We start from the raw sequence: 6,000 nt of genomic DNA, 5'->3' as shown, positions 1-6,000 counted from the left end.
GATTGTACTGCCAGCCTTCTCCTGGTGTAACAGGGGTCCTCCTTGCTAAAACAGAAAACACTTGCCTATTTTTGGACCATCACATTGTGTTATAAATGCATGGGAATGGGAGAAATCCCCAGTTCTCCTGCTTGGTTTTCATGAAACTAAAGGTTCTGGGCCAAAATTTTAGATTTTTATCATCCTGGGATGACTAAAAGGTAACACCTAAATAATTGTGGAGCTTTCTGGGCTGCTGCAGGGCCTGCTGTGCCATGATTAGTGTGAAGCACCAGCAGCAGACCAACAGCAATGCACACCAGCTCAGTGAGTGTGCATTTCCCTCCCACGAGATAAAGGATGTGCTGATGGATATGGCAGTGGTTGTCCAAGAAGGGCAAACTCTGAGGAAAGAATTCAAAGCTCTCAGAGATACTGAGAAAAGGGAAGTGGGAGATTCCTGCCCCTGCTGTTCTGGCAGGCCTTTTGGCAAGTGTTCCTTAGGACCTGTTTGGGAGTAGGGGCACTTTTCAGATCAGAGAAAATGTCCTATCACTGCAGTATTTCCCATTGGAGGGAATCTTCCAGGACTCAGATCTCCATCAAGACATCACTCAAGAGCAGCCTGGAGTGGCAGTCTTTGCTAAAATATTCCAGGCATTTAGGGTTCAGTTGTGTCTTCTCCTCTGCTTTCCATTCTCCTCCAAAAGTGGTGATGTTCCACAAGAGCCTGAAGGTGGGGGATTGGTGGGAACCTTCCTCTGGAGCTGGTGGGGACCATGGCAGAGGCTGGCTGTGGTTGAGGGGGTCAGAGCCAGGTCTGAGTCCTGCAGGGAAGGGCAGCCAAGGATGCTCCCTGGTGCTCCCAGCAGGGTAAAGGAGGGTGGCAGAGGAACCAGCCACTCTCACTGGTCCCACAGGGGCACCACAATGGGGCTGCCCCCCAGCCCCTGAGCCCCAGCTCCCATCCCCTAGAGGGGACTGCTCAAACCCCAGCTGGAAATCACAGAGAATTTGAATTCTGTGCTTGGCCAGCCATTGTAACAATGGTCTTTCCTGCTATAAAACTCTCTCAAACACAAACACCAGTGTGTTAACATTAGCACGGCCTTGTTTGGAGGACAGAAAAAGAAAATACCTCCTTTCCCACAACACTTCTTACAATAATTGGTAACTATGGAATCTTTCACACTTGCTGTCGGTTTTCAGATGGAAAAATAAATCTTAGCAGGTATAAATAAATGGGAAAGATATAAATATGTAATATAAAGTCTCACCATAAATTAATGGAATACAAGCATGTCTGTGTCTGAATGAAAATGCAGCAATAAGTAAATGTTTTCATCTTTCTTTTCCATTTTTCAAATACTCTTGAAAATAAATATTTGGTGTATTTTTCATATAGACAGAAAGAGAGGAAACCCATTAATCTTACTTTATGAGCTATTATTTTTATATGTCTAAATAGCTGCTGCATTAAGATGTCAAAAAAAAAGCAACTGTGTATTCAGTCCCAAAACAAACTCAGTATGAGCAGAGCCAGTGCTGGCTGCTTTCCCAAGGGTCTTGGTCTAACACACTTCAGCTTTGGTTTGGAAAACCATCTTTAGGGAGGGGAAACACCACAGCCCCATGTCTTCCTGACTGTTTGCCTGCCTACAAACAGCTGGTCATGGTGCTAAAGAAGGCAGGGATGGGACTGAAAAAGACACTTTCCTCCTTCAAAAGAAAAAAAGAAAAGAGATAAGACTCCAGCAATCTAAAACCTGAAGAGTTTATGCACTGACTGCTGAGCTGAGGCTCCTCTTGCACAGGTCACTGGACAGATATCAGATGGTAAGACCTTTTAATTGCTAATAGCCTGGTCTGGATTTCAACACATGAATCAGAGATAAAGGACTCTGTATCCTATTATCAGTCTCCTGAGCAACTTCGACATCTCATTAAGTGTACCTATATATTCACGGATCAGAATCCCATACATGGAGAGTATCATGGTACCATAGAATAATTTGGGTTGTGAAGGAACCTTAAAGGCCATACAGTTCCATCAGATCTTTGACTGGAAGCAGACTATTACCAGGGCATTCCATTCCTGCAATAATGGTTTGCGAGTTCCAAAGAAGAATCCCAATGTCAGGCTTTATTTTTGCTTTAATGCTTCAGCTGTTGAGGAGACAAAGCTGGGCTGGAAAGCCATTTGTGCAGCAGGGAATGAAGAGCAGACACAGACTTCTGGTCTTTTGTGTCACTTTACACCCCCAAAAAATAAAAAAAAAAAAAAAATAGGTAAAAGCATTCAGATAGTGCTGTTGTCATTGTTTTTCAGAGAGAGAAATCAAGGCCAGGCACAGCTACAGGCTTTGCACCAGATCACACCCCAAAGCAGTGCAAGGGCAGAAGCAGAAGTGAGCACATGTGATGTGCAGCTCTCTCTAACCAAAACACCATCACCTCCTCTGCTAACCAGGGAGGGAAAGGCAGGATGGAGCTGTGCAGTGCCTGTAAACCCGCCAAGGATGGCACACCACAGAAAGACATGGATTTTTATACAGGTCGACTTCCAGGACAATTTAATATCAACACAATCCCCTAAGAAACAAGGCCAGCAAGGGCTTAATCTGTGTTTTAAATGCACACCTCTCCTTAAACCTGTAGCTTCTAGGCAACAAAGCCACGTTTACTTCTATCAGCTGAGAATCTGATCCAGCCTTCTCAGAAGAGGGGGCACACAGGAGGAGAGCTTTCCTGCCTCTTTAATGCTGCTCCCCACACCAAACACTTGGCACCGTGCAGGACTGGGGTCTTTGGGGTGAGCTGAACATCTATTCCCTGGCAGTGGCTGCACTGGTTGCCAGCAGAGAGGGAACTGTAAGCAAGCAGTGATAACCAGGGCCCTGCTGAGCCATCACCAGTGGGGAACCTCTGCAGCTCTGAGAGGTTGATAGTCTCATAAATAACAGGTCTTCTATGAGATACTGCACTCTCAGTGCATTTCATTAAAAAGGAAGGAGATGAGCTGATCCTTGCTTTAAAATATGGAGACTTGTGTGTTTATTGGCTTCATTGCCACCTTGCCTGTCTTAGAGCAAGTTTTCCTCCAGTTGCACACACTTTCAAGTCATGGACAAGGAACACGAAGAGGTATGTGCAAACCTCTGCAAACAAGTGCTGAGGGTGGCCTTTGCAGGCTGCATGGAACATTTTCTGGGAGTGCTGCTGATGCAGAGTGATTAGGTGCCATTTTAACTCAGCAATGAGCATTAATTGATGCTGTTCTTTCTCTGCCCTGCTACATCTGCTCTAGCAGCAGAAAGCTCTCTGTGATTCAAGACAGAGATTTTGTGAGGTGCAATCTCTCTGAATCCTGCTTTTTTTTTTTTTTCCCTTAACTTTAATTCCTTCTAGAAGAGTTTTCAGAAGCACTGAAAGCTTGACAAATCACTTGACTGAATGGCCCACATAGTTTGCTCTTAAGTCAGCTTTGGTAATGAGCCACTAAACACATCTTGAGGCTTTGCTTGGAGGAATATTTCAATTGGTGAGATTATTCAAATATTTGAAGCCAGGCCACCCATTGCTTGTGTACCCCACTCTTTGCACTTAACCAGGGGGGAGGAGAGCTGGAGTATCATGCTCTAGAAATCTGGGCACAAAGGCATTGAGCAAGAGGAAAGCTTGCCTCCAACCCAAAGGAATTTCCCTTTGGATACAACATTGTATGTCCAGCTGCAAGGCTGGGGCAGTGCAGCTGTGTGCAGCTGGTGTGAAGGGCAGCTGGGTGTCACCAGGACCAGAAAGGGCTCCTGCCAGTCCTGCAAAGGAAGGAACCACTGCTGCTGCCTTCATGCTGCACTCATGGGGTGATGGAGCTCATGGCAGCAGTGGATGAGAGATCTGCTCCAGGTTCCCAGCACCCAGCACAGGATGGGCTGTGGGGTCCCATGCTTGGGACAGGTACACACCCCCATGCAGCCTGAGGCAGCTTCCCCTTGGCAATCCAGAAATACACAATCACAGCAGTGCTTAGGATGCTGCTGCAGACCTCTAAGATCTCTGAGTCCCACCATGATCTCCCGCCTCTGTGCTCTGTCTGGTCAGGAGGCTGAATTCTCTGTCAGGTGTCCCACCCTCAGCCTGGCACTCCCCTCCCTTGCAGGGACTCCTGGCAGCAGCTGCCCTCTGTCCCCGTGCCCTGCAGCAAATGTTGAGCTCTGCCTTTGTGGAGGCTTAAAGGGAGAGAACACGGAGAGGGGGTGGAGGTGGGGAGGGAGTGACCAAATTTGGACAAAGCAGAGCAAACAGCCAGAGGTATTTCAAACTGATCACAGCTGGAATCAAAACTCAGTTATCCCAAGATTCACTTTTGTGAGCTAGATTCAAATTTTCCAGATGTCCCAAGGGATCTTCTCTAACATAATCCTGGATTTGGGAGTAAATTCTCAAGTACTGAATTTATGAGCCTGCATCTCTTCACTCTTCAATGAGTTTTGAAAGATTTTTGGCTTCAAGCTAATAATTTAAAAGTGATTGTCTTTTTTCCTAGCCACTGGATTCCAATTAGCTTTACTTTTCTCTTCAAAAAGGGAGCCCCGTACAGCAAGCATCCTGCAGGCTGATAATGGGATGCAGGTACAGAGGCACGAGTTCAATCAAGCCCATCTCGCTGCTCTGGAGCTCTGCTCCTGCTCATTTTAGACTCATTTCAGCGTGGCAGGTCACAGCAGTATAAACATCACAGGAAAAAAAAAAGGGCCGAGCTGGCAAACAGTCAGAACTTGCTGTTCCTGACCCAGTAACCTACTTTAGAGCACCACGTAACACGAAAGCCATCCCTGGCTCAGACTGCGACGTCACCTCTTACTTAACTTCTCAGAGGCAAACAGTGGGGCTGGTTGGAAAGAGTGAGACAGGACGTGGTCACCATTTACTTCATGCTGACCACAAGGATCTGCTTAGTTTAGACAGGAAGGCACAGAGTGGTTTCCAACCTCAAGTGATTCACAGCCACCACCTGAGCACACAAGTTCCATGCACAGTTTGGACACTGGAGTCCCTCGTGCTGACACACGGCGCAACCTGAAATTCTGTCTACAGCACTAGTGCCACCATCAGCTTCACCGGCAAAGAAACTGCCCCAGGGAACCCTTCCTCAAGGACCCCTGTTTTACCTCTGCAGTGCTGCTCTAGCTGTTTTCATTCCAACTCCCTCAGTCTGGCTGATGAGAGCACACAGCTTAGTTTCTAAAGGCAGAAAAGACTTAAGATATAGCCAAAGATATAATAGCCAAAACTGCTCTCTATCCCTGCTCTGCCTTCAACAACAGCAATCAACACTCACCACCTCTGGGATGGCCTCTGTCTTCTCCTTCCCAGAATTCTCCCCCACCACAGTCCTTCCTTCAATTAGCAAAGCTGACCCCATCCTCACATACTTTTTTACCTCTGATGAGGTTAGTAAAGGATTTTGGGGAATGCTAAATATGGCAGGAAAAAATATGTTCTTAAGGATGTGCAGCATCCCTTTTCTCCAAGACAATTCATGGGCTACTAGGGATTTTCTCCTGCAGTTTATACATAGTTTACCTTCTTTCTTTTTTAGTGACAGGAGTGGCATCACTGATTGACATTCACCTAGACAGCATTGCCAGCCTGCAGAGAAGAAACCTGTGGTACTTGTCTTCCTCAGACAGTCCCTACTTAAGAAATGGTTAAGCTTAACTGTTGCTTAAGTTCAGCAAAAGATCTATATCTTCAAAGCATTTCGTTTGCCTAAAGCCATCAGGAGTCTTCCCATCAAAACACAAATGGAGACAGACTAGGTATAAAGTTTTCAGGCAGTTTTCTACTACAAAGAAAAACTGAAATCACACTCATCCAGTGTTCTTTGCAACTCCATCTGCCACTGTGAACGTCCTTAGAAATCAGGATTTAACACTTGCCATTAGGAAGTAAAATATAAACTAAGACTAAACTCAAGCTTAACACTTGGAAGGATTAATACTTTACTGCACATCAGGG

Source organism: Ammospiza caudacuta, chromosome 14 (genome assembly GCF_027887145.1).
Source record: "Ammospiza caudacuta isolate bAmmCau1 chromosome 14, bAmmCau1.pri, whole genome shotgun sequence".
Lineage (NCBI taxonomy): Eukaryota > Metazoa > Chordata > Aves > Passeriformes > Passerellidae > Ammospiza > Ammospiza caudacuta.
This window is presented reverse-complemented; position numbering follows the sequence as displayed.